Source organism: Canis lupus, chromosome 11, assembly GCF_003254725.2.
Source record: "Canis lupus dingo isolate Sandy chromosome 11, ASM325472v2, whole genome shotgun sequence".
In the NCBI taxonomy this organism is placed as follows: domain Eukaryota; kingdom Metazoa; phylum Chordata; class Mammalia; order Carnivora; family Canidae; genus Canis; species Canis lupus.
In genome coordinates this window covers 12,988,188-13,008,102 of record NC_064253.1, presented here as the reverse complement: position 1 = coordinate 13,008,102, position 19,915 = coordinate 12,988,188, and the positions used below count along the sequence as shown (strand labels likewise).

At 35.1% G+C, this 19,915-nt stretch overlaps 1 long non-coding RNA gene across 5 annotated transcripts in view; it reads right to left on the bottom strand.

Moving 5' to 3' along the window:
• Positions 1 to 17,592, bottom strand: part of LOC112650297 (uncharacterized) — a 104,395-nt gene extending 86,803 nt beyond the window's left edge. The window contains exons 1-4 of one of the 5 annotated variants that reach the window (XR_007413931.1): positions 17,263 to 17,591; positions 15,596 to 15,753; positions 14,345 to 14,484; positions 4,153 to 4,206 (exon numbers count right to left, since the gene is read on the bottom strand). This is a non-coding gene — a long non-coding RNA (uncharacterized LOC112650297). Of the gene's footprint in view, positions 1 to 4,152; positions 4,207 to 14,344; positions 14,485 to 15,595; positions 15,754 to 17,262 lie in introns of all 5 variants that reach the window. The other 4 variants (XR_007413932.1, XR_003130087.3, XR_007413929.1 and 1 more) reach the window with 4 other exon arrangements.
• Between the last annotated feature and the right edge of the window lie 2,323 nt (positions 17,593 to 19,915).

The following is a 19,915-nucleotide window of genomic DNA, read 5'->3' as shown; positions in this document are numbered from 1 at the left end:
AAAAAGAGGATTATCAGAGATAATGAACATTCCATAATGATAAAAGCTCAGTTCACCAATAAAATGTGACCATCTTAGAGCTGAGGTTCAAAGTAACCTGAAACAAACAAAAAGACAGAAAAAATGGAGTAACCCGTGTCCAGTGTCCAATCATAGCTGTAGATCTTGCTCGCCCCTCTGAGTAACTGATAGAAGCACATGATTCCAGATATTATGTTTTTTTTTTTTTTAAGTATAGTAAGGGGACTTTTTAAAAACATTACCATGCCAATAAATTTAACAGCTTAGGTGAAATGGACTTCTTCCTTGAAAAATACTTCTCAAAACTGACACAAGAAGAAAAAAATCTAAAAGGCTCTATATCTCATAAGGAAATGAAACACCTTCTCAAGAAGAAATCCTGTAATTGAAAAACAAGTAAATTCTGTTAAAATTTTAAAAAATAAAAATACTAAACTGCCCAACTTATTTTCAGAATTTAGAGAAACACAAAGCATTTCCCAACTCATGTTTGAGGACTGTACAACTTGAGCTGTAAAATCTTTTCTTTTTTTTTTTTTTTAAGATTTGACTTATTCATGAGAGACAAAGAGAGGGAGAGAGAGAGAAGGAGAGAGAGGCAGAGACATAGGCAGAGGGTGAAGCAGACTCCATGAAGGGAGCTGGATGTGGGATTTGATCCTGGGACTCCAGGATCATGCCCTGAGCTGAAGGCAGGTGCTAAACCGCTGAGCCACCCAGACATCCCATTGAGCTGTAAAATCTAATGAAGACATTATGAAAAAATTATAGACTGGTATCCCTTATAAACATATACAAAAATTCTTAGCAAAATATGAGCAAATCAAATACAGTCATATGTAAAAAGGATAACACGTCATGACATTTATCCCAGCAAAGCATGAGAAAAATTTTCACATGAGAAAATCTGTCCATGCAATTCACCATGTTAAGAGCATAAAAAAGAAAAAATATATGATTAGAACATTTAATATAGATAGAGAAAAAATGATTTGAGCACGCAACCATAATTTTAAGATATATTCTTAGTAAACTAAGTATAGAATCAAACTTCTTAGAGTTTATAAAAGGTAACTAAAAGCCTTTTAGTTATGACAGTATACACATCTAGAAAAGCCTACAGCTAAATGCTGAAAAGCATTTTTAACTGAAAAGCCTACAGCTAAAATGATACTGAATAGTGAAAATACTGAATACTTCTTTTACTAAAATTGGAAGCAAAACAAAAATAGTCATTTTCATAATGTCAGTGTCACATGGAGATCTTGCCAATGCAATATGCCAAGAAAAGGGATAAATAGCATAAAGAAAGAAAATTGTTAGCATGACAGATACTATGATTGTGTATGTAAAGAACCCTATAAAATCAGACAACAAAAAGCCAGTAGAAATAGTCAATGAATTTATCAAGGGCACAGTATACAAGTAAATATACAAAATTCTATTTTATTTCTAAATTTTAGCAACAAACAATTGGATAATGCAATCGAGAAAACATTATAGCATCATAACATCACCTAGAAATGATCACTATATGTGCAATTTCTATATGTTGAATACTTACATAACATTGCTGAGAGAAATGAAAGAAGACCTAAATAAGTTGAGAAAAAAACATATGAAGTAGCAGACTAAATAGTAAGATGTTCATTATCCCAAAGTTGACATGTAGATTTACCACCAATCAAAATGCAAATTTTTAAAAGAAATTGATGAGTTGATACTAAAAACTAAAAGGAAATATAAAGGAGTTAGAGTCATCAAAATCTTATAGAAGAAATTTGCAGGATTTGTATTACTTGATTTCAAATTTACTATAAAATTTTAAGTAATCAAGACAGTAGAAATAAGGATGGAAATAAGGACAAATGAAACACTGTTGGGTCAAGAAAAAGACCCATTCATGTCCAGTCAAATGAACTTCAATCAAGGCACCAAGTCCATATAATAGAGAAAAGAAAATTTTTGAACAGTTGATGCTGCAACACCAGGATATATTTGTGAGAAAAAAAAAATGAATCTCAGTATCTCATAACAAAGCTTAACTCAAGATGGATCACAGGTCTATACATAAAAGCAAGAACTATAGGTTTTCTAGAAGAAAATGTAAAATGGTACCTATAAGACATTGGCATAGGTAAAAATTTCGTGGAAAACAAAAGCATTATGTGTATATACATGTATATTCACATGGTGGGAGGAGGCAGGGGCTTAAAATGTTCTTTCAATCAAATAATTTACTTCTAATAATTTCTGTTGAAGTTATCAAAGATGTTTGAAAATGCACATGTATTTCTTTCATATGTGAGGTGTAGATAAGAGTATGACAATTTGATAGCAGAATCTATCTGAAATTCAAATTGTTGAAACCAGGAGAATTATAAAAGTATACAGTATCTGGAGGATAAAATAAAATGTGAACTTTTAAGGTCCTGTCTTACCAATTAAAATGTGTCTTCCACAAAATCATATATTCAAATCTTAACCCCCAAGGTGACCCTATTTGCAGATAGGACCTTTAAAGAGATAATCAAGGTTAAACGAGATCATCAGGGTGAGACCCTAACCAGATAGAATTGATGTTCCTGTGAGGAGCAGAAGAGATATCAGGAATAGGTTTTTAAAAGAGAAAAGGCCATGTGGAAACATAGAGACGAGGTGGTCATCTACAAGCCAAGGAGAGAGGCCTCAGGAGAAACCAAACCTACCAACTCCTTGATGTGGGACTTTGAGTTTCCATACCTCGGAAAATAAATTTCTGTTGTTGAGGGAACTTAGGCTGTGGTATTTTGTTGGAGAAGCCGTGGAAAACTAATATATCATGTTTCTAGATGTATATACTGTCATAAGAAAATGTATTTGCTGTCAAATAGACAATATGGAAAGTCAAATTCTCTCTCTCGATCTCACACACACACATACACACAGGAGAAATTTACCCAGATTTGACATTGTTTGGTAGGGGTTCACTTTTATTGTCTTTCTTATAGTTATATTTAAATTCTTCAATGTATTTTTCAGTATTTATGAACAAATAAAACATCTAAAAATTTACTGGGTTCAAATTCTCAATTGTGGCAAATCTTAGAATACTCATGGAAGATTGAAACGTGATCCTCTTGATGTGATCATTGAACTTTTTACTACACAGCGACTTTGCCATAAATTACTTTTGGCTTCCTCAAATACATTTACTGCCACAAAGCAAGAGAGTACACTTACTGCCACAAAGCAATTTCTTATCTCTGCAAAATTTTTTAAAACAATAAAAGGTGAGATAATTATCGGAAAACATTGTAAAGATGAAAAAAATGTGAAAGCAACACTGTGATGCCAGAATAGCTATTCTAAACATTTGTGCTAGCTATGGCTTGCAGTTAAAATTTAAAAATAGCACTTAAATATGCGTGTTAATAACATCCAGAAGGCATTTCTTTCAAGCCTGTTTGGGCTGTTGAAGGGTTTAATTTAACCACAGCCTTCATTTATGTCTAGCAGTTAAGTTTTTTCTTTTAAGCTCAAAGGAACTGTGAGTTGTAACTATGATCTAATTGGTGAGGAATGAAGAATGTTTTTCATGTTTTATAGACAACATGAATCCTGATCATTTTACAGCAGTAAATTATGAAGCACTCCACTTGCTGTGTCTCCCCATGGAAGCCAGGGCCCAGCTCATTAAAGTATTAAAAAAAAAAAAAAAAAAAAAGAAAGAAAGAAAGAAAGAAAGAAAGAAAAAAAAAAACAACCTTGGTGGGTTCCACTGCTCCTAGAAAGGCCCCCTGACAAGGTGCGTTATTTTTATTTTGCTAATGCACATTCACTAGGCAGTCCAGAGCAAGTGAGATTCTTTACGGTCCCCAACTAAATCAATTTATAACTACATCTACATGTCAGAGGGGACGTGCAAAGAACCTAAACTGCTGTATAGGAAGATAATTTATTATTGATTTTTTTTTCCAACTCTTTTTTAAAAGCCACTACAATTCACTGGTGCCTTGGTTCCTTTTTGTGGCAGAAGTGATCTATACAACACTGGTGGTGCATCACCTGTGGCAGAGGAAAAGGACATAGGAGCCAGGAGTGCCTGGCTTCTTGATGACTTAAAGAGAAATAAAGAATGACTATACCCACCTTTAAAAACAAGGATCAGAAATCAAGTGCCAGCTCCATCCTGTTGGGAAAGACCTTAAAAAAATAAGTGCAAATGATAGATTGTTTAAATATGCATGGTAAATTAGCTCTTACCTAATAAATTGGGTACTTCCCTTAATTTTTACTGGCAGAAAAATTACTGTAAATTTTATATTTTTCTTTTGGCCTCAAAGAGTTGAGTATCCAGTTGCAAGTAATTAGATAGCCATGCCCACAGCTCAGGACCAGAGGGAAGTTAGAAAAAGGTGACCCAAAATCTGTGTCCTGCAGACTTTGCTATGAGCCCTCACCCTATTGATTCTGGTCTCTTTACTCCAGTTCTGCAGCGAGTGCATGCTGGCGTGTGGAATTCCTAATTTCAGCACCAATTTCAACAAAACATGCTTCCTTTTCTGTGATTAGAATCGAAGCCATGTACTAAGAGGACTTCAGTTGTAAGCTTCACCTACCACAGGTTAGGTCACATCTACCCTTGACCTTGATCAAGTCAAATGCCAACAATCTCTATCATCCTACTACTGTTAGAATTTACAGTAATATGTAATATACATATAAATACATATATATACATACAGTCATAAAATACACAATGACACCATTACTGGAGATTGCTATAATCATCATTATTTTAAAACGATTGTGATATGATAAAAACAACAAAAAGCCTCAGAAACACATTGCAGTCTATTTGGGCAAAAAAATCTACCAGTTTCCCATAGTTCCCGCTCTCACACCCAATGTCAATGTCACTCTTAAACTTGGTAAACTTGTTAAAGGCTGACACTTTCTCCCACAAGGAAATTGTCTGTTTCCTCCCTTAAGTTGAAAAACTTTTAAATTCCAATGCTTTCACAGGTAAATGAGAATTAGGAGATGGAGACCCCATGTGCAGTATATTTGGATACTGTTGAAATCGAAATATCTGAGTTTGAATCTTTGGATTCACCACTTCATAGGTTTTGTTTGGTTGGTTGTTTGGTGTTTATCTTGGCTATGCCACTTTATATTAGTTTCCTAACCTATGAAATGGTAACAGTAAAAAAAAGTCCACAATTCAGATGTTTTCAAAGAGTAAATAAGGTAAAGTATAGGAAATGTCATGGGAACCACACAGCACTATACAAATAGTAGTTACTAGTGTACTAGTATTTAATATTTTACTTAATAGATGGTCCTACTTTGGCTAACCAAACCTTCTGGAAAAATTATAACACACCTGTGAATAAAGACAGAGTGGGGGTGGTCTCTGTGTATCAAGGAAGATAACCATCAGCAATGTGCTTTTGGCTTATAGAGAAATGTGGGTACACCCAGAGTCTACTGAAAGAAGATGATGACTTGTATAATTAATCTGGTTTCTAAGAATAGTATTGGTAATATCGATCAAGAGAGCAAAGGTAGACTCAGGATTTTCATGACTTGCAAAAGTGATGGTTATCCCAGAGGATGGTGACAGAAGTAGTCTCCCACCTACTGACATTTATACCCATTTGATGGTCACTCCTACAAATATAGATCAAGTGTCTCTACTCCTTGCTCACCCCATCCCAAAACTTGTGCACCTCCCATCCCCTCTATGTTCAAGAAGATGACTGAAGCAATTATTAGGTTTTTTCTGTCTTTCTTCCAAATTTCTGCCAATAGCAATCAAATATGTAAGTCGTTTTCCCATTTAAAGAGCAGTTTGTCTATAAACCTCAATCCCCACTCCCTGCCACCTATCACTCCCTTCATTTGTCTCCTTACCTTGAAAATAAAATTTGAATTTTTGTGTGTGTGTTTGTGCTGGATGTCTCCATTTTTTTCTTTTCTTCTTTTTTTGAGATAAAATTGACATGTAATGTTTGGATATGGCTGTTTGGATATGGCTACAACATGATTCGATATCTGTATACATTGTAAAGTGATCACCACAGTAAGTCTTGTTAACATCTGTCATCATACTTAGTTAAAAATAAAAAATTGGGGGCAGCCCGGGTGGCTTAGCGGTTTAGCACAGCCTTTGGCAGGACGTGATCCTGGAGACCTGGGATCGAGTCCCACATTGGGCTCCCTGCATGGAGCCTGCTTCTCCCTCTGCCTGTGTCTCTGCCTCTCTCTCTCTCTGTATCTCTCATGAATAAATAAATAAAATCTTTAAAAAAATTTTTTTCTTGTGGTGAGGACTTATTCTATGATCTATTCTCCTAGCAATTTTCAAACATGCCATATAGAAAATTCTTTATTTTATAGATTTTATTTTTCGTTCTTTATTTTGCAATTGGAAGTTGTACCTGTTGACACCTGTGCCCATTTCACCTCTCCCCCCATCCTCTGGCAGCCACCAATTCTAATCTCTCTATCTCTGAGCTTGCTGTTTGTGCTTGTTTGCACTTCTACATATAAATGAGGTCCTATGGTAATTTGTCTTTGTCTTCACTTAGCATAATGTCCATAAGTCTGTAAATGTGGTCACAAAAGGCAAGGTTTTAGTCCTTTTTGTGAATGAAAAGAGTCTTTTGTATACCTACCTATACCGTATTTTTTTATCCATGCATCCATCAGTAGATGCTTAGACTATTTCCATGTCTTAGCTATTATAAATAATGTTGGAATTAACATGGGGGTCAATATATTTTTGGTTTAGTGTTTTAATTTTCTTTGGACAAATACCCAGAAATGAAATTGGTGGATCTTATGGTAGTCCTGTTTTTAATTTTTGAGGAAACTCCATATTGTCTTCCATAGTGGCTGTACCAATTCACATTTCATCATTGCACATCAGTGCACCATCAGTGCAATAAGAATCCTTGCCAGCACTTGTTATTTCTAATCTTTTTGATACTAGCCATTCTGACAGATGCGAGGTGATCTCTCATTGTGATTTTGATTCGCATTTCCCTGAAGGTTAGTGACATTTAGCATCTTTCTATGTGCTTGTTGCCAGCTGTAGGTTGTCTTTGGAAAAAGGTCTATTAAGTTCCTCTGCCCATTTTTTCTAAATCATTTTTTTGCTATTGAGTTGTATGAATTTTTCATACATTTTGGGTATTAGTCCCTTATCAGATATATTATTTCTAAATATTTTCTACTATTCAATAGGTTGCCTCTTCATTTTGTTCATGGCTTCCTTCTCTATGCAGAAGATTTTTAGTTTGATAACATCCCACTTGCTTATTTTTGCTTTTGTTGCCTTTGTGTTTTGGAATCAGATCCAAAATCAGGTCATGGACAAGACAGACATCAAGGAGCTCACTGCCTATGCTTTTTTTCCAGGAATGTTAACGTTTAAGTCTTAAGCTCAAGTATTTCATCCATTTTGAATCAGTTTTTGTGTGTGGTATAAGATAGTGGTCCAGTTTCATTCTTTGGCCTGTGGCTGTCCAATTTTCCCAACACCATTTATTGAAGACTGTCCTTTCCTATTGTATATTCTTGACTCCTTTGTCATAAACTAGTTGACCACATATGAAGGATTTATTACTGGGATCTTGCTTCTATTCCATTGATCTATGTGTCTATTCTTAGCCCAGTATCATACTCTTTTGATTACTATTGCTTTGAAATAGTTTGGAATCATGAAGTGGGGTGCCTCCAGCTTTGCTGTTCTTTTTTTTTTTTTTTAAGATTTATTTATTCATGAGAGACACAGACAGAGAGGCACACAGGCAGAGGGAGAAGCAGGCTCCTTGCAGGGACCCTGATGTGGGACTCAATCCCGGATCCTGGGATCACGACCTGAGCCAAAGGCAGGTGCCCAGCCGCTGAGCCACCCAGGCATCAAGCTTTGCTGTTCTTAAGATTGCTTTTGCTTTTCATGGTCTGTTGTGGTTCCACATACATTTTTGGATCATTTGTTCTAGTTCTGTGAAAAATGCCATTGGTATTTTAATAAGGATTGCATTGTATTTGTGGATCGCTGATAGATAATAGGAACATTATAACAATATCAATACCTCTAAGAGCACAAAATATCTTTGCATTTATTAGTTTCTTCATTTTTAAATCAATGTTATATATTTTTCAGTGTACAGGTCTTTCACCTTCTGGCTAAATTTATTCCTAGACATTTTATTATTCTTGATATACCTGCAAATGGGATTGTTTTCTTAATTTATTTTTCTGATATTCAATATTAGTGTACAGAAACACAACTTATGTATATTGATAGTGTATTTTATAACTTTAGTATATTTTTATAATAGTTCCAACAGATTTTTGGTGCAATCTTTGGAGTTTTCTGCATATAGTGTATCATCTGCAAATAGTGACAGATTTACTTCTCACTTCCCAGTTTGGTTGCCTTTTGTTTCTTTTCCATACCTAATTGCTCAGGTTAGCAGTTACCATACTGTATTTAATAAAAGTGACCAAAGTGGGCATCCTTGTCTTGTTTCTGTTCTTGAAGAAAAGGTTTCATCCTTTCAGCTTTAAGGATATTACATGTGAGCTTGTCACTTCTGATCTTTATTATGTTGAGGCGTATTTCCTCTGCATCTGCTTTGATGAGAATGTTTATCAAAATTGAATTTTGAATTTTGTCCAATGTTTATTCTGCATCTATTGAAATGATCATATGATTCTTAGCCTTCATTTTGTGAATGTGGTCCATCACAGTGATTGATTTAAGGATGTTGCACAATCCTTGCATTCCTGGAATAAATCCTACTTGATTATGGTGTAAGATCTTCTCAGTGTTTTTTTCAATTCACTTTGCCAATATTTTGGTGGGGATTTTTTCATCTATGTTCATCAGGAATGTTGGGATCTTTTTTTTTTTTTCTTTTGTGATGTCTTTACCAATTTTGGTATCAAAATAATTGTGGCCTTGTAAAATGAATTTGGAAGTGTTCTCTCCTTTTCTATATTTTGGGATGAGTGCTATTAATTCTTCTTTGAATGTTTGCTAGAATTTTCCAGTGAAGCCATCTGGTCCTGTTAACTTTGTTGGGAAATTTTATTATTACTAATTTCATCTCCTTATTACTAAATGGTCTATTTCTTTATGATTCAGTCTTGGGAGGTTATATATTTCTAGAAATTTATCCATTTCTTCTAGGTTATCCAGTTTGTTGATGTATAACTGTTCATACTAGTGTCTTATGATCCTTTACATTTCTGTGGTATGTGTTGTATTATCTCCATTCTCATTGATTATTTTACTTGAGTTTTGTTTTATTCTTGGTGAGTTTACTGAAAGACCAATTTTATCTTTCTAAATACACTTTTGGTTTCATTGGCTTTTTAGTCTCTCTTTCATTTATTTCTGCTCTGGTCTCTGTTATTTCCTTATTTCTACTACCTTTGGGTTTTTGGTGTTGTTAGTTTTATTACTTGAGGTGTTTGACATCTTTTTTCTTGATGTAGATATCACTGTAATTTTCCCTTTTAGATTTGCTCTTAACTGCATTGCATAAATTTTGTTATGTTCTATTTCCATTTTCATATGTTTGAGGGTATGTTTTATTTCTCTTTGAATCTCTTCCTTGTCATATTAGTTGTTCAGTAGCATGTGGTTTAATGTGTACATATTTGTGAATTTTCCAATTTTCTTCTTGTAAATGATATTTGATTTAATACCATTGTGGTTGAAGATGCTTGGTAGGATTCCAATCTTCTTTAATTAATTCTTGTTTTGTGTCCTAACATATGATCTATCTTTGAGATATTTCAGGTGCATTATGACGAATGTGTATTCTTTTAGATGGAATGTTCAGTATATGTCTGTTAAGTCCATCTGGTGTAATGTGTCGTTTAAGGCTTATATTTCTCTATTGAGTTTCTGTCTGGATGATTTATCCATTGATTTAAGGAGAGGTTTTTAAGTCCTCTATTATTGTATTATTGCTGTCTTATTTCTCCCTTTCATCTGTTAATGTTTGCTTTCTATATTTGGGGGGTCCTGTTTCAAGTGCCTAATTATTTGCAAATATTAAATCCTTTTGTTGGATTTGACCCCCTTATCATTATATAATGCCCTTCTCTGTCTCTTAATATAGTCTTTGTTTTAAAGCCCTTTTGTGTGTGTGTGTGTGATACCAATATTGCTACCCCAGCTATCTTTTGGTTTCCATTTGCGTGGAACATCTTTTCCATGCCTCCACTTTCAGATGTGTGTCAATTGAGATCTGAATTTCAGATCTGAATTGAGTCTCTTGTAAGCAGCATGTAGGTGGGTCTTTTTTCTCATCCATTTGGCCACTCTGTTTTTTGACTGGAAGAGTTAGTTAGTTAGTTAGTTAGTTAGTTAGTTAGTTAGTTAGTTAGTTGAGAGAGCATGAGTTGGGGGGAGAGGCAAAGGGAGAAGGAGAAGCAGGCTCCTCACTGTGCAAGGAGCCCAATGAGGGGCTTGATCCCAGGACTCTGAGATTATGACCTGAACTGAAGGCAGATGCTTAGTCCACTAAGCTACCCAGATGCCCTGGATTTAGTACATTTTAATAATTACTAATAATTATATAGTTATTGCCACTTTATTAATTGTCTTCTGGATGTTTGACACTTCACCTCTATTCCTTTCTTCTCTTCCTTTTTTTTCTTTGTGGTTTGATAACTTTCTTTAGTGTATCTTTAGATTCCCTTCTCATTCTCTTTAGTGTATCTACTATAGGTTTTTGCTTTGTGGTTACTATGAGGCTTACATACAACCGCCAATTTAAGATATGTTAACATATTATCTTAAATTGGTAACACCTTAAGTTGGAACACAGTGTAAAGCTCTGTATGTTTACTCCGTTTCTTTTTACCTTCACAATAAGATGTGTAATATTTATTTATACTGGGTATATCCAATTTCTTTTATTCTAGTCTCTCTTAAGCCCACACTATAAATATTTTCCCCCATCAAGCCATAAAACTGCTCTTATTTTGCCAAAGATAACCATATTGCTAAATCTAACAAGCATTCTCAGTTTTCATGCCATGTGATTCCTTAACCAGCTAATCACACCCTCCTTGAAATGTTATTTCCTTGGGTTCAAGGATACACACTCTCTTTATTTTCCACATACTTCTTTGGCAGTTCCTTCCTAATCCATCTTGCTGGCTCCTATTCATTGTTTTGTTCTCTGCATGCTGTAGTGTTCTGGAGCTCAATCCTAGGCCTCCTCTTTATAATGTCACCCACTCTAATGTATTTAAATACCAACAAAATGCTGCTAACACCCTAATTTTTATCTCCAGCTTAAATTCACTCTCTCCTGAAATACAAGTGTGTATGGATTACTTGACATTCTCATTTTTTTTATTTGCATAGCTTAGTTATCATCCATTGAGTGGACAGAGGTGGTCTGCAAGCACATGCAATTAGTGAGACTTCAGTTCTCTCCCATTGGCAGTGCATTTAAAGTTCAGTCTTAAAGACCACCTTGATTTTATCCCCTGCTGGGTTCTTTTGCATTTCTCCATGTCTGCATTGAGATGTGGAAAGGGGATTGAAGAGATTTATAAATTTATATCATTTTGTCAAGTTACTGGGAATTTGCATGTTTGTGTCTGTTGAGATTCTAGAAGGTTGTGTGAGAGGGGAAGAATCTGGAGGCAAGAGTAGCATTTAAGAACATAACCCTCCCACCATCTCATGAAAAGGGAAATTCTTTCAGGGCTGAGCATATGAACGTTGTATCTTCTCATGTATGTAGCACAAAGGACTAAAATGTGAAGATAGATAGGTTCCCCATAAGCATTTATGTTCACATTGATGACAGTAATGATGAGAATAACGTGAAGAATCTCAGATACCATGTGCTAAGTTAAGAGAAGAACTTTATTGAGAAGAGCAGAGTAAGAAAGGAAAACAAATCTTTAATGTTGGAAATAAACAGTTTGAATTGATTCACACTAAACACACTCAAATTTGAGGGGCAATTTTTAAATTAGGGATCATGAAGAAATAAAAAATGCCAAGAATGGTTTTCAACCTTAACAAGAAATCTGTTCAGGAAAGCCTTAGAAAAACTGTATTTATATCTCACACTGGGCCACCAAAAGAAAATTTTCTCTAATTGCCGTTAGCAAACACATATTTTGAAGTTGACCTTTCTCACTGGACAGCATAAAGGGACATGTTCTTGCATTTCAGTTGTACCCCATGTGAAGCTTCATTTATATGTAACTGTTATATGTATATATGTTTTCAACAAACTTTTAATAAGTTCCTATTGTGGGGGTGCCTGGGTGGCTCAGTAGTTGAGCGTCTGCCTTAGGCTCAGGCCATGATCCCAGGGTCCTGGGACTGAGTCCTGCATCGGGTTCTCCACAGGGAGCCTGCTTCTCCCTCTGCTTATGTCTCTGTCTGTGTGTGTGTCTCATGAATAAATCAAATCTTTAAAAAAAAGATTTTTTTTTAAGTAGTTCCTACTATGTCTACAAGTCACTCACTTCCCTTTGCATTAACCACAGACTTCCACGTGGCTTTCTTAGATATCAAACGAGACATGCCCAAGTTGGTAAAAGCCATCAAATGAAATCTCTCTGAAATAAAAAATTTCACAGAGAACTACTATAGCCTTTCTAAAGATTTTAAGTATGCATTGGTACTTGCAAAGATAACTTTACAGGAACTGAAAAAGATTTGCAAAGCAACTATAAATTATTTTACTGTGTTAGTTTTAAATCTAATGACATTCTTAAGACTATGACCCTAATGTATTTCAGGGTACTTGTAGACAGTATTTCCCATAATTCACATGTTTTATTCTTTAGGCTATTTCCAAGGACCACTTTTTTACTAAAAACTCTTTTTTGAAATGTGCAAAAGGCATAGAGACTACTTTATTTCAGATTTTTAAATTGCAAAGAAACCACTTTGCTTTTGCTTGGTACCACAAGCAATTTAGGTCTCACTTCTCTAGTCCCCAGTGGTATATAAGCAATACAGCTACCCTTCAAAGACATATCAATAACCATCTTCTTGGCAAAGTTGTATTGAACACATCTTTCTTCTGCAACAAAATGCAATCTGTTTTTGATGAGTAGGTAGGATTGTGGACAGAAAGGTTAAAGTATCACTCAGTAACAAGTATTGGCCAAAAGGAAAAAAAAAAAAGAAAGGGTATTTGAAACTCTGGTCTGAATACTCTAAATTGGATGAAAGCTATGGGACTAAGGGAGTGGTATCCAACCACATAATAAAAGCAATAGATGAGTATAATTATCCAAAGCACATAAGCAGTAACATGACATACAGGGAATGAGATATAAATTTAGGAAATCTTGATTAATATTGGCTCAGTATTACAAAGCATAACCATCAAGCATGAGCCAATGTAATTATGGTTTGCAAAACTGTAATTTACTCAAATTTGAAAAGGCAATGACACAGTATGACATAAAAATATGCAGATGCACTCACCGAAATAATCTTTTAGCACCTTAACCACTTATAAAGTGTATTTTAATTAATTTTGTGCATACCCATATACTTGTAATCTATCTGAGATTTTGGTATGTGTGAGTCTGAAATAAGTTCAGTTCCAGCTGAGCGAGATGTCTGCTGAATGTTAATGAGACAGATTGTCTATTCTAATGTGTGTGTTTTTGTATAAACTGATTATATTAAAGTATGTTGTAATTGAATTATTTTCTAGGCTATTATTTAGGAATATATTTTTTAGCAGACCAATAGCAATCTTGAAGTATTTAAAGTAACATGGTTTCAAAGAGAAAGAAGAGCCTATTACCAGTAAAGGTTACTTGTATAACAGGTAAAAATAAATTTCGAGGGGGATTTTGTATTTCTCCTTGGAGGTTGTTTGCTCTATGCTTTTCCATTGCAGCAAAATTGATTCAGATTCAAACCAGGCACTCTCTTCAATCTACCAAGCACCAAGCATTTTAAATTAGTTAAATCTGTGGTCACATAAAAAGCGATCATGTCATTAAAGTTCTTATTTTATTCACCTACCAAATTCTCCCACATGGGCAGTATTCTGAATTATAAAACCATCTGCATACATATAATTGAAGCCAGTTGTTTCCCCACAATTGGCTCCCTTAATATGTGAAAGTTGAGTTTGAAGCTAGTAAAATCAATTATATTTGCTTCTGGAGAGTCAACAGAGTTGTGGAGACCTTTCTAATTTACTTCTTAGAATAATGTTTCTAATGTATGCACTTCAAAACACATAAACATATGTAATATAAGAAAAACAGTAGCAGTAACGACAATAGGTGTTATTTAATGAATACTTACCATGTTGTAGGGACTTGGTAAGTACATTATAAATATTATTTCACTTAATCTTTAGAGCACCATTAATATCTGTTTTTACCATGAGAAAATAGGCTTAGAAAAGTTTGATGACATATCTGGTTAAAACAAGTAGATAGAGCCTGTTGGTGACAAAAAGAAAAAAAAAAGGCAAGCATATGTGAATTTTGGAAGAAATATTGATCAGCTAATAAGGAAACATTCTAGCCTCAATATATATCACGATCAGAGATTTTCCAACAGTATTCTACAAATACTTAAGATGTCCCACAAAGCGTCTGATTTAAACTTCTCTATATAACATAGTAATCCATATTAAACCTGTAAAAAAAGTAGTTCATGTCATAATGCATATTAACATAGGGGTTGCCTTGCACTTTGATTTTTAACTCAATTTTGGGAAAAAGCTTCAACGACCCTACCGGGAACATGTTTGGACTTGTTATAAGTGTGTTATTTATTGAGAGGTTTATAGCTCAGGACTGGCCCTTTTGAAATTTCAGTTCAAGGAATGGTTGTGCTAATAAAATGGAATATCACATCGACCATTCCCATTCTTCAGGCTACTCAATGCCTAAAAAGGTTCAAGTAAGATCTGCTTGTAGAACAAGTCCATACTATGTAATAGTCTGCAGGCAAGAATGTTTCAGATTTTAATCATCATGACATTACTTTTATATATTATTTATAGTTTGTACAACTTCTATATTATAATATATTACATAATATTTCTACCTAAAAACAATAGCTAATATCTTTGAAGCTCTAACATTTTACTGATAAGAAAGTGGGGTTTTACTGATTTTTTTTACTGATAAGAAAGTGGGTTTTAAGTCATTTGCCCAAGGCCAGTCTCTTAGAAGAGTTAATATTTGAAAACCAGCAGTATGATTGCAGAACCCCTCTGGCCCCTCCCATGACTCAAGGATAAGCAATGTGAGTACTTCTCAGTCTTAATGACTGCACTTTGAACAAAATTGTGCTCCTCTTCCACTTTGAAGCTACTGAATCAGTTTAATTGAAACATTATCTGTAGGCACATATGTAAAACATAGAAAAGAAATTTGATATGTTGATATGCTATGACTATAAATAATATTTATAGCCACAAACTAAAAGCTTGTATTCAGCATCCAAGAAGCCTCATTGTCTTGTTAATTGATTTTGGAGTGAGTAAACGTTTTAAATCTAACTCAGAACTCAGCATTATTTACTGTTAAATGGCATATTCACCTTTTTTAGACATTGAGCTTCACGTATGACTTCATTCAAGAAAATGATTCAGAGTTGAAAAAGTGTATCTCATAGAAAGTAAAGAGGTTTTGGAATCCAAAGAACTGGTATTGAGTCTTGGATTCCATGGTGTTGGCCATTTGCATAATTGCTCTCAACTGCAGGTTAGAATGGGAAAAAGAAAGGGGAGGAACTTTTATTCAGGGCTTATTGTAGGCTGTTTTCTTATTTAATGGGAGTGGTAACATCTACTTGAGAGGATTGTTGCATGAAATAAAGGGGAAGATGCAGGAGGGATGGGCCTTCTGCTCCAGTCCAGCAGCCCCAGAATCATTCACTCACAGTGGTTGGAATGCGAACCAAGGCAGCACACTGATTCCTAAAGGTGTGCTTGCTCTGCCAGTGATGTTCTAACTCATGATAAATAGAGCCAGTGAGATCAACTTGGGGTGAAATCTGGAGAGGTTTGGAGATCGAAGAAAAACCACAAGTCTGATCCTGGAAAAGTGGACCCTTTAAAAGTGTTGGCCTCATCTCTACCTTCCAGGGGCGTGGGGTGGGGGGGGGGATAAGTTTTGTTCATTGGAGCCAAGTAAACAACCAATGATCTGAAAAGTTTTTTACAGAGAACAAAATAGCACAAAATATAACTGCCTTAAAATATTGGAAGCTACTCAAATAGAAGTAAAATAGGATTTCCAAAAGATACATATAGACAGATGGTTAGAAATTGGGTATAAAGACAGCTTTCAACTTAATACCTAAAATCATTATCTTACATTTAGTTTCCTCAAGAGTAGAATGCATTGGAAATAAACTCATTTCTAATGACATCGGGCTCTTAAGGTATTATTCAAATCTATAGAGTTACAAACATGTGAAAGACACCTGTAGAGAATCACAGTGTATTTTTGATGATTGGCAAAGGGTAAATGAGGTCTCTTAAATGCATTTTTCAAAAGGAAAATTGCTGATGTAGGAATAAAGGCCATTGCTCACTGGAAAGCAGAATTTTATTATGGTTTTGAACCTAGGACTTAGAGTCACTCAACTTGAAACCAGTCCGTGCTCTGCCAACACTTGTTTCTCATTAACTGAGATGGAAGGGAGTTAATGTTTACCATTTAGTGTCATTTTGCTCATCTGTTAAATAAGAATAAGGATAAAATAAGAAAATAAATGTAAAAACACTATAGTGTCTGGCAGAGAAAAAGCACAAAAATCATTGAAATTGGCACAGGATGAAGAAAGCAAAAAGGCTCTGATACTAGTCATTTTGGGAGTAACAAATAGAAAAGGACATTGTTTCTGTTATGTTTTCGAATTATCTTTTCTTCATTAGGCAGATGACATCACCCAAAACAGACAGACCATGTTTTCCAGGTAGGATATAGCTATCTTAAAATTCTCTTCCCTGACTGGGAATGAAATTTATATCAGGCACTCTTCTAACTGTTGCATAATCGAGGGCAAATAGATAACATTTTACAATGTATAATTGAGGCCATATTCTAAGTGATCTTTCATCTTTCCAGAAGAAGAAATGGAGACTTTTCTACATTTGACACCTGACAGCTTATTGAGGTTATACAATCTCCACCCCCTACACACATACACACAAAGAAATGAAACTGAATGTCACAAAGATAGAAATATAAAGGACTTACACTATTGGTAGCAACAAACTATAAGTTGTCATCTTTCATCTGTTTCTGACAGGGCCAACACGGTATTTTTAGACTTCTAAAAAGAATGCATATGAACTGCCAGCAGTTGTTTCAAATATCAAGTTCTACTGACCCCCAACTGTCAAAATAGCCTCACTCTATTTGGAACTCCTTTCTCCAATGTGACTAGTTAACACTGATGTTTTGACTTCTCATTTCTACTGTGCCTCTATCACCAGTAGGAGAGTCACTGGTATTGTTTACCCATCATCCCTCTTCCAGGAGTCGATTCACTCTGCATCTTTCCACATGGCTTTCACAGGGGTCTCTCTGTTAATTACAGCATCCGCACATCCTTTTGGTTTGAGTCAGTCCTGTTCACAACTGCTACATCTTCAGCTTCAGCCATTTGTCCAGGATCTCCTACTTGTTTTGAGGCATCATGAGGAGTTGTATTAAAATAAGCCAAGATGGGTTTGGAGGACTCCACTAGATACATTGACTTCTGCCCTGACCACATCCAGCAGCCAGTGAGATGCCCAGGCAGTGAACCAACTTCTCAGCCCTGGGCATGTGACTAAATCACACAGATGATCAGAATGACAATTCTACAAAGGAAAAGAGAAATTCTTAACTGAGATCGTGAGAGCTCAAGCACCATAGGAGACTTAATTTTCAAGTGCTGTACCTACATTATACAATGTGTTGATTGGAGTAAAATATAATTTTTTGAACTTTAATTTTGAAAAAGCTTCAAACTTAGAAAAGTTGCTAAAATAAAACTGTCACACACACAAAAACCCATATACCCTTTCCTCACATTATTTTTCCCATTTTTGCCTCACCAATTTTCTTGTCCCTTCCCCTTCTTCTATCTTAACGCTTTTCAAAGTTTGTTCCTACATTGTAACCCTTCACCCTAAATATTATGTATTTCCTAAGATCAGTGATACTCTCTTGTATAACTCTCTACTGATATATAAATTTATATCTGTAGAATAATCCCCGGGCATGTTCCAAGTTTGTCAGTTTATCTAATAACCTTCTTGAGAGCGTTTTCCTCACCTAGTACAAAATCTGCTCTTCAGAGTCATATGTTACACTTTGTTGTCATTGGGCTTATCCCTTTAGTTTCCTTTAATGTGGAACATTGAACATTTTCACAGCTTTTCTTTGTTTTATGATATTGGGGTTTCTTTGGATTTTTTGTTATTTCTGTTGTTTTTTTAAGAATCTAGTCCCCCTCCCTTCTTTGATTTTAATCCAGTATTGGGAAGAGTATTTTAGTGGATTTGTTTTTAGATGAATAAATATATACTCTACACTAAAAAAGAATGGAATTAAGAAGGCCCATTATTTTAGGACATCCAAGTTTGGAAAAATCTTCAAGAGATCATAGCAGTATCTTTATGGAATTTTGTGTTTTAGAGTCATTTCTCAGCGTAAGGTACTTTGCATGTAGGAAAAAAAAATAGGACCTCTAAAAGTATTGTATCTGAAGTATTTTTGGGCAGCCTAGGTGTCTCAGTGGTTTAGCACCGCCTTCAGCCCAGAGCATGATCCCGGAGACCCAGGATTGTGTCCCACATCAGGTTCCCTGCATGGAGCCTGCTTCTCCCTCTGCATGTGTCTCTGCCTCTCTCTCTCTCTCTCTCTCTCTCTCTCTCTCTCCTCTCTGTATATTCTCATGAATAAATAAATAAAATCTTTAAAAAAGAAGTATTTTTATTTGTCAACAAAAAAATTTAAATCAGAATATCTAAATCGATAACCACGATTTAGCAGAATTTTCTTTCTGTCCTTCAAGATCTATAGAGAGAATATTTTTAAAAATATTTTACTTATTTATGAGAGATGCAGAAAGAGTTAGAGGCAGAGGTGGTGCCTGACCCCTTAGGAAGGTTATTTAAACCAGTGGATTGCAGGATGGAAGTCCTTGAGGAAGCACTGCTGGCAAGAGAAGCGTGGTTATCTCTGATACCAAGAAGTCCCTGTCTCGCTCAGTTGGTCACAGGGAATGTTTCAAAGAGATGTCATCTCTCCTCCAAGGATCTCTGAAATGCTCACAGATTCTCAGGGTAGCTGAGCTGTGGTCTGAATCCAGACCTACTCAAATAGAGGGTTTAATAACAGTTGTAGAATTTCTCTAGTTAGCATCTCAGAGCAATAAAAGGTCATTGAAATCCTCAAGTCTCCTTCATCTCTTTATCTGTCAAATATTTACTGAGTACCTACTCTTATTTGGTCCTAAAACCCTATGTTATTTTTTTAATGTTCTGATAATTGACATAAGGAAGTAATTTTCTATTTTGCTTTATTGTAGATGGATTTAAATCATCTCATTCTTGTGGAAAGAAAATTTTCTTGGGATAGTTCTGAGTAAGATTTTTTTTTTAAAACAGTATAATTATAATAAAACCCTATTTGTGGCTCAATAAACAGTATTTCAAAAACTACATAGTTATTGTCACGCCCATTTGGGGAGGCTATTTGATCATCCTATTGTTAATACAGTGTGACTCTGTCCATTGAATATAGTTAATCTTCCACAGGTGGTCATTTGGTCCAATTTGAATGAAACAGAGGTCTTCCCTAGGAATATTGGAATCAGAACTTAAAGACAAAAATCCAATCTGTTTTTAGGTAGTGGGAC